This window comes from Notothenia rossii (genome assembly GCF_949606895.1).
Source record: "Notothenia rossii genome assembly, chromosome: 3".
NCBI classification, from domain to species: Eukaryota; Metazoa; Chordata; class Actinopteri; order Perciformes; family Nototheniidae; genus Notothenia; species Notothenia rossii.
In genome coordinates, this window is record NC_136901.1 from 16,060,971 (window position 1) to 16,074,251 (window position 13,281).

The following is a 13,281-nucleotide window of genomic DNA, read 5'->3' on the forward strand; positions in this document are numbered from 1 at the left end:
GACAGGGGATTACTCAAAAAGTACACGATAAAAGTATTTGATTGTACTTGTGGTGGTAGTTCTAGAAGCACTCTATCCAGCAGTACCACTTTCACTGAGAACTTATGGCAAACAATTATTTTATCTCTCATCAAAGATGGCAGAAAACATGCATTATTGTACTCTGGAGGGGAGTTTGACAGGGTATTACTCAAAAAGTACACGATAAAAGTACTTGATTATACTTGTGGTGGTAGTTCAAATAGTACTGAGTCCAACAGTACATCTTTCACTGAGAACTTATGGCAAAAAATGATTTTATCTCTCATTAAAGATGGCAGAAAACATGCATTATTGTACTCTGGAGGGGAGTTTGACAGGGGATTTCTCAAAAAGTACACAATAAAAGTACTTGATTATACTTGTGGTGGTAGTTCAAATAGTACTGAGTCCAACAGTACATCTTTCACTGAGAACTTATGGCAAAAAAGTATTTTATCTCTCATCAAAGATGGCAGAAAACATGCATTATTGTACTCTGCATGGGAGTTTGACAGGGTATTACTCAAAAGGTACACAATAAAAATACTTGATTGTACTTGTGGTGGTAGTCCTAGTAGCACTCTATCCAGCAGTACCACTTTCACTGAGAACTTATGGCAAAAAATGATTTTATCTCTCATCAAAGATGGCAGAAAACATGCACTCTGCATGGGAGTTTGACAGGGAATTACTCAAAAAGTACACGATAAAAGTACTTGATTGTCCTTGTGGTGGTAGTTCAAATAGTACCGAGTCCAACAGTACATCTTTCACTGAGAACTTATGGCAAAAAATGATTTTCTCTCTCATCAAAGATGGCAGAAAACATGCATTATTGTACTCTGCATGGGAGTTTGACAGGGTATTACTCAAAAAGTACACGATAAAAGTACTTGATTGTATTTGTGGTGGTAGTTCAAATAGTACCGAGTCCAACAGTACATCTTTCACTGAGAACTTATGGCAAAAAATGATTTTATCTCTCATCAAAAATGGCAGAAAACATGCATTATTGTACTCTGGAGGGGAGTTTGACAGGGTATTACTCAAAAAGTACACGATAAAAGTATTTGATTGTACTTGTGGTGGTAGTTCTAGAAGCACTCTATCCAGCAGTACCACTTTCACTGAGAACTTATGGCAAAAAATTATTTTATCTCTCATCAAAGATGGCAGAAAACATGCACTCTGCATGAGAGTTTGACAGGGTATTACTCAAAAGGTACACAATAAAAATACTTGATTGTACTTGTGGTGGTAGTCCTAGTAGCACTCTATCCAGCAGTACCACTTTCACTGAGAACTTATGGCAAAAAATGATTTTATCTCTCATCAAAGATGGCAGAAAACATGCACTCTGCATGGGAGTTTGACAGGGAATTACTCAAAAAGTACACGATAAAAGTACTTGATTGTCCTTGTGGTGGTAGTTCAAATAGTACCGAGTCCAACAGTACATCTTTCACTGAGAACTTATGGCAAAAAATGATTTTCTCTCTCATCAAAGATGGCAGAAAACATGCATTATTGTACTCTGCATGGGAGTTTGACAGGGTATTACTCAAAAAGTACACGATAAAAGTACTTGATTGTACTTGTGGTGGTAGTTCAAATAGTACTGAGTCCAACAGTACATCTTTCACTGAGAACTTATGGCAAAAAATGATTTTATCTCTCATCAAAGATGGCAGAAAACATGCACTCTGCATGGGAGTTTGACAGGGTATTACTCAAAAAGTACACGATAAAAGGACTTGATTGTACTTGTGGTGGTAGTTCAAATAGTACTGAGTCCAACAGTACATCTTTCACTGAGAACTTATGGCAAAAAATGATTTTATCTCTCATCAAAGATGGCAGAAAACATGCATTATTGTACTCTGGAGGGGAGTTTGACAGGGGATTACTCAAAAAGTACACGATAAAAATACTTGATTGTACTTGTGGTGGTAGTCCTAGTAGCACTCTATCCAGCAGTACCACTTTCACTGAGAATTTATGGCAAAAAATGATTTTATCTCTCATCAAAGATGGCAGAAAACATGCACTCTGCATGGGAGTTTGACAGGGAATTACTCAAAAAGTACACGATAAAAGTACTTGATTGTACTTGTGGTTGTAGTTCTAGAAGCACTCTATCCAGCAGTACCACTTTCACTGAGAACTTATGGCAAAAAATGATTTTTATCTCTCATCAAAGATGGCAGAAAACATGCATTATTGTACTCTGGAGGGGAGTTTGACAGGGGATTACTCAAAAAGTACACGATAAAAGTATTTGATTGTACTTGTGGTGGTAGTTCTAGAAGCACTCTATCCAGCAGTACCACTTTCACTGAGAACTTATGGCAAAAAAGTATTTTATCTCTCATCAAAGTTGGCAGAAAACATGCATTATTGTACTCTGGAGGGGAGTTTGACAGGGGATTACTCAAAAAGTACACGATAAAAGTATTTGATTGTACTTGTGGTGGTAGTTCTAGAAGCACTCTATCCAGCAGTACCACTTTCACTGAGAACTTATGGCAAACAATTATTTTATCTCTCATCAAAGATGGCAGAAAACATGCATTATTGTACTCTGGAGGGGAGTTTGACAGGGTATTACTCAAAAAGTACACGATAAAAGGACTTGATTGTACTTGTGGTGGTAGTTCAAATAGTACTGAGTACAACAGTACATCTTTCACTGAGAACTTATGGCAAAAAATGATTTTATCTCTCATCAAAGACGGCAGAAAACATGCATTATTGTACTCTGGAGGGGAGTTTGACAGGGTATTACTCAAAAAGTACACGATAAAAGTATTTGATTGTACTTGTGGTGGTAGTTCTAGAAGCACTCTATCCAGCAGTACCACTTTCACTGAGAACTTATGGCAAAAAATTATTTTATCTCTCATCAAAGATGGCAGAAAACATGCATTATTGTACTCTGGAGGGGAGTTCGACAGGGGATTACTCAAAAAGTACACAATAAAAGTACTTGATTATACTTGTGGTGGTAGTTCAAATAGTACTGAGTCCAACAGTACATCTTTCACTGAGAACTTATGGCAAAAAAGTATTTTATCTCTCATCAAAGATGGCAGAAAACATGCACTCTGCATGGGAGTTTGACAGGGTATTACTCAAAAAGTACACGATAAAAGGACTTGATTGTACTTGTGGTGGTAGTTCAAATAGTACTGAGTCCAACAGTACATCTTTCACTGAGAACTTATGGCAAAAAATGATTTTATCTCTCATCAAAGATGGCAGAAAACATGCATTATTGTACTCTGGAGGGGAGTTTGACAGGGGATTACTCAAAAAGTACACGATAAAAATACTTGATTGTACTTGTGGTGGTAGTCCTAGTAGCACTCTATCCAGCAGTACCACTTTCACTGAGAACTTATGGCAAAAAAATGATTTTATCTCTCATCAAAGATGGCAGAAAACATGCACTCTGCATGGGAGTTTGACAGGGAATTACTCAAAAAGTACACGATAAAAGTATTTGATTGTACTTGTGGTGGTAGTTCTAGAAGCACTCTATCCAGCAGTACCACTTTCACTGAGAACTTATGGCAAAAAAGTATTTTATCTCTCATCAAAGTTGGCAGAAAACATGCATTATTGTACTCTGGAGGGGAGTTTGACAGGGTATTACTCAAAAAGTACACGATAAAAGGACTTGATTGTACTTGTGGTGGTAGTTCTAGAAGCACTCTATCCAGCAGTACCACTTTCACTGAGAACTTATGGCAAAAAAGTATTTTATCTCTCATCAAAGTTGGCAGAAAACATGCATTATTGTACTCTGGAGGGGAGTTTGACAGGGGATTACTCAAAAAGTACACGATAAAAGTATTTGATTGTACTTGTGGTGGTAGTTCTAGAAGCACTCTATCCAGCAGTACCACTTTCACTGAGAACTTATGGCAAAAAAGTATTTTATCTCTCATCAAAGATGGCAGAAAACATGCACTCTGCATGGGAGTTTGACAGGGTATTACTCAAAAAGTACACGATAAAAGGACTTGATTGTACTTGTGGTGGTAGTTCAAATAGTACTGAGTCCAACAGTACATCTTTCACTGAGAACTTATGGCAAAAAATGATTTTATCTCTCATCAAAGATGGCAGAAAACATGCATTATTGTACTCTGGAGGGGAGTTTGACAGGGTATTACTCAAAAAGTACACGATAAAAGTACTTGATTATACTTGTGTTGGTAGTTCAAATAGTACTGAGTCCAACAGTACATCTTTCACTGAGAACTTATGGCAAAAAATGATTTTATCTCTCATCAAAGATGGCAGAAAACATGCATTATTGTACTCTGGAGGGGAGTTTGACAGGGGATTACTCAAAAGGTACACGATAAAAGTACTTGATTATACTTGTGGTGGTAGTTCAAATAGTACTGAGTCCAACAGTACATCTTTCACTGAGAACTTATGGCAAAAAATTATTTTATATCTCATCAAAGATGGCAGAAAACATGCATTATTGTACTCTGGAGGGGAGTTTGACAGGGTATTACTCAAAAAGTACACGATAAAAGTATTTGATTGTACTTGTGGTGGTAGTTCTAGAAGCACTCTATCCAGCAGTACCACTTTCACTGAGAACTTATGGCAAAAAATGATTTTATCTCTCATCAAAGACGGCAGAAAACATGCATTATTGTACTCTGGAGGGGAGTTTGACAGGGGATTACTCAAAAAGTACACGATAAAAGTACTTGATTGTACTTGTGGTGGTAGTTCTAGAAGCACTCTATCCAGCAGTACCACTTTCACTGAGAACTTATGGCAAAAAAGTATTTTATCTCTCATCAAAGATGGCAGAAAACATGCACTCTGCATGGGAGTTTGACAGGGTATTACTCAAAAGGTACACAATAAAAGTACTTGATTGTACTTGTGGTAGTAGTTCTAGAAGCACTCTATCCAGCAGTACCACTTTCACTGAGAACCTATGGCAAAAAATGATTTTTATCTCTCATCAAAGATGGCAGAAAACATGCATTATTGTACTCTGGAGGAGAGTTTGACAGGGTATTACTCAAAAAGTACACGATAAAAGTATTTGATTGTACTTGTGGTGGTAGTTCTAGAAGCACTTTATCCAGCAGTACCACTTTCACTGAGAACTTATGGCAAAAAAGTATTTTATCTCTCATCAAAGATGGCAGAAAACATGCACTCTGCATGGGAGTTTGACAGGGTATTACTCAAAAAGTACACGATAAAAGGACTTGATTGTACTTGTGGTGGTAGTTCAAATAGTACTGAGTCCAACAGTACATCTTTCACTGAGAACTTATGGCAAAAAATGATTTTATCTCTCATCAAAGATGGCAGAAAACATGCATTATTGTACTCTGGAGGGGAGTTTGACAGGGGATTACTCAAAAAGTACACGATAAAAATACTTGATTGTACTTGTGGTGGTAGTCCTAGTAGCACTCTATCCAGCAGTACCACTTTCACTGAGAACTTATGGCAAACAATTATTTTATCTCTCATCAAAGATGGCAGAAAACATGCACTCTACATGGGAGTTTGACAGCGTATTACTCAAAAAGTACACGATAAAAGTACTTGATTATACTTGTGGTGGTAGTTCAAATAGTACTGAGTCCAACAGTACATCTTTTACTGAGAACTTATGGCAAAAAATTATTTTATATCTCATCAAAGATGGCAGAAAACATGCATTATTGTACTCTGGAGGGGAGTTTGACAGGGTATTACTCAAAAAGTACACGATAAAAGTATTTGATTGTACTTGTGGTGGTAGTTCTAGAAGCACTCTATCCAGCAGTACCACTTTCACTGAGAACTTATGGCAAAAAAGTATTTTATCTCTCATCAAAGATGGCAGAAAACATGCACTCTGCATGGGAGTTTGACAGGGTATTACTCAAAAGGTACACAATAAAAGTATTTGATTGTACTTGTGGTGGTAGTCCTAGTAGCACTCTATCCAGCAGTACCACTTTCACTGAGAACTTATGGCAAAAAATGATTTTATCTCTCATCAAAGATGGCAGAAAACATGCATTATTGTACTCTGCATGGGAGTTTGACAGGGTATTACTCAAAAAGTACACAATAAAAGTACTTGATTGTATTTGTGGTGGTAGTTCAAATAGTACCGAGTCCAACAGTACATCTTTCACTGAGAACTTATGGCAAAAAATGATTTTATCTCTCATCAAAGATGGCAGAAAACATGCACTCTGCATGGGAGTTTGACAGGGTATTACTCAAAAAGTACACGATAAAAGTACTTGATTGTCCTTGTGGTGGTAGTTTAAATAGTACTGAGTCCAACAGTACATCTTTCACTGAGAACTTATGGCAAAAAATGATTTTATCTCTCATCAAAGATGGCAGAAAACATGCATTATTGTACTCTGGAGGGGAGTTTGACAGGGTATTACTCAAAAAGTACACGATAAAAGGACTTGATTGTACTTGTGGTGGTAGTTCAAATAGTACTGAGTCCAACAGTACATCTTTCACTGAGAACTTATGGCAAAAAAGTATTTTATCTCTCATCAAAGATGGCAGAAAACATGCACTCTGCATGGGAGTTTGACAGGGTATTACTCAAAAGGTACACAATAAAAGTACTTGATTGTACTTGTGGTAGTAGTTCTAGAAGCACTCTATCCAGCAGTACCACTTTCACTGAGAACCTATGGCAAAAAATGATTTTTATCTCTCATCAAAGATGGCAGAAAACATGCATTATTGTACTCTGGAGGGGAGTTTGACAGGGTATTACTCAAAAAGTACACGATAAAAGGACTTGATTGTACTTGTGGTGGTAGTTCAAATAGTACTGAGTCCAACAGTACATCTTTCACTGAGAACTTATGGCAAAAAATGATTTTATCTCTCATCAAAGATGGCAGAAAACATGCATTATTGTACTCTGGAGGGGAGTTTGACAGGGTATTACTCAAAAAGTACACGATAAAAGTACTTGATTATACTTGTGTTGGTAGTTCAAATAGTACTGAGTCCAACAGTACATCTTTCACTGAGAACTTATGGCAAAAAATGATTTTATCTCTCATCAAAGATGGCAGAAAACATGCATTATTGTACTCTGGAGGGGAGTTTGACAGGGTATTACTCAAAAAGTACACGATAAAAGTATTTGATTGTACTTGTGGTGGTAGTTCTAGAAGCACTCTATCCAGCAGTACCACTTTCACTGAGAACTTATGGCAAAAAATGATTTTATCTCTCATCAAAGACGGCAGAAAACATGCATTATTGTACTCTGGAGGGGAGTTTGACAGGGGATTACTCAAAAAGTACACGATAAAAGTACTTGATTATACTTGTGTTGGTAGTTCAAATAATACTGAGTCCAACAGTACATCTTTCACTGAGAACTTATGGCAAAAAATGATTTTATCTCTCATCAAAGATGGCAGAAAACATGCATTATTGTACTCTGGAGGGGAGTTTGACAGGGTATTACTCAAAAAGTACACGATAAAAGTATTTGATTGTACTTGTGGTGGTAGTTCTAGAAGCACTCTATCCAGCAGTACCACTTTCACTGAGAACTTATGGCAAAAAATGATTTTATCTCTCATCAAAGACGGCAGAAAACATGCATTATTGTACTCTGGAGGGGAGTTTGACAGGGGATTACTCAAAAAGTACACGATAAAAGTATTTGATTGTACTTGTGGTGGTAGTTCTAGAAGCACTCTATCCAGCAGTACCACTTTCACTGAGAACTTATGGCAAAAAATGATTTTATCTCTCATCAAAGATGGCAGAAAACATGCACTCTGCATGGGAGTTTGACAGGGAATTACTCAAAAAGTACACGATAAAAGTACTTGATTGTACTTGTGGTGGTAGTTCTAGAAGCACTCTATCCAGCAGTACCACTTTCACTGAGAACTTATGGCAAAAAATGATTTTATCTCTCATCAAAGATGGCAGAAAACATGCATTATTGTACTCTGGAGGGGAGTTTGACAGGGTATTACTCAAAAAGTACACGATAAAAGTACTTGATTATACTTGTGGTGGTAGTTCAAATAGTACTGAGTCCAACAGTACATCTTTCACTGAGAACTTATGGCAAAAAATGATTTTATCTCTCATCAAAGATGGCAGAAAACATGCATTATTGTACTCTGGAGGGGAGTTTGACAGGGGATTTCTCAAAAAGTACACAATAAAAGTACTTGATTATACTTGTGGTGGTAGTTCAAATAGTACTGAGTCCAACAGTACAGCTTTCACTGAGAACTTATGGCAAAAAATTTATTTTATATCTCATCAAAGATGGCAGAAAACATGCATTATTGTACTCTGGAGGGGAGTTTGACAGGGTATTACTCAAAAAGTACACTATAAAAGTATTTGATTGTACTTGTGGTGGTAGTTCTAGAAGCACTCTATCCAGCAGTACCACTTTCACTGAGAACTTATGGCAAAAAATGATTTTATCTCTCATCAAAGACGGCAGAAAACATGCATTATTGTACTCTGGAGGGGAGTTTGACAGGGGATTACTCAAAAAGTACACGATAAAAGTACTTGATTGTACTTGTGGTGGTAGTTCTAGAAGCACTCTATCCAGCAGTACCACTTTCACAGAGAACTTATGGCAAAAAAGTATTTTATCTCTCATCAAAGATGGCAGAAAACATGCACTCTGCATGGGAGTTTGACAGGGTATTACTCAAAAGGTACACAATAAAAGTACTTGATTGTACTTGTGGTAGTAGTTCTAGAAGCACTCTATCCAGCAGTACCACTTTCACTGAGAACCTATGGCAAAAAATGATTTTATCTCTCATCAAAGATGGCAGAAAACATGCATTATTGTACTCTGGAGGGGAGTTTGACAGGGGATTACTCAAAAAGTACACGATAAAAAATACTTGATTGTACTTGTGGTGGTAGTCCTAGTAGCACTCTATCCAGCAGTACCACTTTCACTGAGAACTTATGGCAAAAAATGATTTTATCTCTCATCAAAGATGGCAGAAAACATGCATTATTGTACTCTGGAGGGGAGTTTGACAGGGGATTACTCAAAAAGTACACGATAAAAGTATTTGATTGTACTTGTGGTGGTAGTTCTAGAAGCACTCTATCCAGCAGTACCACTTTCACTGAGAACTTATGGCAAAAAATGATTTTATCTCTCATCAAAGACGGCAGAAAACATGCATTATTGTACTCTGGAGGGGAGTTTGACAGGGTATTACTCAAAAAGTACACGATAAAAGTATTTGATTGTACTTGTGGTGGTAGTTCTAGAAGCACTCTATCCAGCAGTACCACTTTCACTGAGAACTTATGGCAAAAAATTATTTTATCTCTCATCAAAGATGGCAGAAAACATGCATTATTGTACTCTGCATGGGAGTTTGACAGGGTATTACTCAAAAAGTACACGATAAAATTACTTGATTATACTTGTGGTGGTAGTTCAAATAGTACTGAGTCCAACAGTACATCTTTCACTGAGAACTTATGGCAAAAAATGATTTTATCTCTCATCAAAGATGGCAGAAAACATGCATTATTGTACTCTGGAGGGGAGTTCGACAGGGGATTACTCAAAAAGTACACAATAAAAGTACTTGATTATACTTGTGGTGGTAGTTCAAATAGTACTGAGTCCAACAGTACATCTTTCACTGAGAACTTATGGCAAAAAAGTATTTTATCTCTCATCAAAGATGGCAGAAAACATGCACTCTGCATGGGAGTTTGACAGGGTATTACTCAAAAGGTACACGATAAAAGTATTTGATGGTAGTTCTAGAAGCACTCTATCCAGCAGTACCACTTTCACTGAGAACTTATGGCAAAAAAGTATTTTATCTCTCATCAAAGATGGCAGAAAACATGCACTCTGCATGGGAGTTTGACAGGGTATTACTCAAAAGGTACACAATAAAAGTACTTGATTGTACTTGTGGTAGTAGTTCTAGAAGCACTCTATCCAGCAGTACCACTTTCACTGAGAACCTATGGCAAAAAATGATTTTATCTCTCATCAAAGATGGCAGAAAACATGCATTATTGTACTCTGGAGGGGAGTTTGACAGGGGATTACTCAAAAAGTACACGATAAAAAATACTTGATTGTACTTGTGGTGGTAGTCCTAGTAGCACTCTATCCAGCAGTACCACTTTCACTGAGAACTTATGGCAAAAAATGATTTTATCTCTCATCAAAGATGGCAGAAAACATGCATTATTGTACTCTGGAGGGGAGTTTGACAGGGGATTACTCAAAAAGTACACGATAAAAGTATTTGATTGTACTTGTGGTGGTAGTTCTAGAAGCACTCTATCCAGCAGTACCACTTTCACTGAGAACTTATGGCAAACAATTATTTTATCTCTCATCAAAGATGGCAGAAAACATGCATTATTGTACTCTGGAGGGGAGTTTGACAGGGTATTACTCAAAAAGTACACGATAAAAGGACTTGATTGTACTTGTGGTGGTAGTTCAAATAGTACTGAGTACAACAGTACATCTTTCACTGAGAACTTATGGCAAAAAATGATTTTATCTCTCATCAAAGACGGCAGAAAACATGCATTATTGTACTCTGGAGGGGAGTTTGACAGGGTATTACTCAAAAAGTACACGATAAAAGTATTTGATTGTACTTGTGGTGGTAGTTCTAGAAGCACTCTATCCAGCAGTACCACTTTCACTGAGAACTTATGGCAAAAAATTATTTTATCTCTCATCAAAGATGGCAGAAAACATGCATTATTGTACTCTGCATGGGAGTTTGACAGGGTATTACTCAAAAAGTACACGATAAAAGTACTTGATTATACTTGTGTTGGTAGTTCAAATAGTACTGAGTCCAACAGTACATCTTTCACTGAGAACTTATGGCAAAAAATGATTTTATCTCTCATCAAAGATGGCAGAAAACATGCATTATTGTACTCTGGAGGGGAGTTTGACAGGGTATTACTCAAAAAGTACACGATAAAAGTATTTGATTGTACTTGTGGTGGTAGTTCTAGAAGCACTCTATCCAGCAGTACCACTTTCACTGAGAACTTATGGCAAAAAATGATTTTATCTCTCATCAAAGACGGCAGAAAACATGCATTATTGTACTCTGGAGGGGAGTTTGACAGGGGATTACTCAAAAAGTACACGATAAAAGTACTTGATTATACTTGTGTTGGTAGTTCAAATAATACTGAGTCCAACAGTACATCTTTCACTGAGAACTTATGGCAAAAAATGATTTTATCTCTCATCAAAGATGGCAGAAAACATGCATTATTGTACTCTGGAGGGGAGTTTGACAGGGTATTACTCAAAAAGTACACGATAAAAGTATTTGATTGTACTTGTGGTGGTAGTTCTAGAAGCACTCTATCCAGCAGTACCACTTTCACTGAGAACTTATGGCAAAAAATGATTTTATCTCTCATCAAAGACGGCAGAAAACATGCATTATTGTACTCTGGAGGGGAGTTTGACAGGGGATTACTCAAAAAGTACACGATAAAAGTATTTGATTGTACTTGTGGTGGTAGTTCTAGAAGCACTCTATCCAGCAGTACCACTTTCACTGAGAACTTATGGCAAAAAATGATTTTATCTCTCATCAAAGATGGCAGAAAACATGCACTCTGCATGGGAGTTTGACAGGGAATTACTCAAAAAGTACACGATAAAAGTACTTGATTGTACTTGTGGTTGTAGTTCTAGAAGCACTCTATCCAGCAGTACCACTTTCACTGAGAACTTATGGCAAAAAATGATTTTATCTCTCATCAAAGATGGCAGAAAACATGCATTATTGTACTCTGGAGGGGAGTTTGACAGGGTATTACTCAAAAAGTACACGATAAAAGTACTTGATTATACTTGTGGTGGTAGTTCAAATAGTACTGAGTCCAACAGTACATCTTTCACTGAGAACTTATGGCAAAAAATGATTTTATCTCTCATCAAAGATGGCAGAAAACATGCATTATTGTACTCTGGAGGGGAGTTTGACAGGGGATTTCTCAAAAAGTACACAATAAAAGTACTTGATTATACTTGTGGTGGTAGTTCAAATAGTACTGAGTCCAACAGTACAGCTTTCACTGAGAACTTATGGCAAAAAATTTATTTTATATCTCATCAAAGATGGCAGAAAACATGCATTATTGTACTCTGGAGGGGAGTTTGACAGGGTATTACTCAAAAAGTACACTATAAAAGTATTTGATTGTACTTGTGGTGGTAGTTCTAGAAGCACTCTATCCAGCAGTACCACTTTCACTGAGAACTTATGGCAAAAAATGATTTTATCTCTCATCAAAGACGGCAGAAAACATGCATTATTGTACTCTGGAGGGGAGTTTGACAGGGGATTACTCAAAAAGTACACGATAAAAGTACTTGATTGTACTTGTGGTGGTAGTTCTAGAAGCACTCTATCCAGCAGTACCACTTTCACAGAGAACTTATGGCAAAAAAGTATTTTATCTCTCATCAAAGATGGCAGAAAACATGCACTCTGCATGGGAGTTTGACAGGGTATTACTCAAAAGGTACACAATAAAAGTACTTGATTGTACTTGTGGTAGTAGTTCTAGAAGCACTCTATCCAGCAGTACCACTTTCACTGAGAACCTATGGCAAAAAATGATTTTATCTCTCATCAAAGATGGCAGAAAACATGCATTATTGTACTCTGGAGGGGAGTTTGACAGGGGATTACTCAAAAAGTACACGATAAAAAATACTTGATTGTACTTGTGGTGGTAGTCCTAGTAGCACTCTATCCAGCAGTACCACTTTCACTGAGAACTTATGGCAAAAAATGATTTTATCTCTCATCAAAGATGGCAGAAAACATGCATTATTGTACTCTGGAGGGGAGTTTGACAGGGTATTACTCAAAAAGTACACGATAAAAGGACTTGATTGTACTTGTGGTGGTAGTTCAAATAGTACTGAGTACAACAGTACATCTTTCACTGAGAACTTATGGCAAAAAATGATTTTATCTCTCATCAAAGACGGCAGAAAACATGCATTATTGTACTCTGGAGGGGAGTTTGACAGGGTATTACTCAAAAAGTACACGATAAAAGTATTTGATTGTACTTGTGGTGGTAGTTCTAGAAGCACTCTATCCAGCAGTACCACTTTCACTGAGAACTTATGGCAAAAAATTATTTTATCTCTCATCAAAGATGGCAGAAAACATGCATTATTGTACTCTGCAT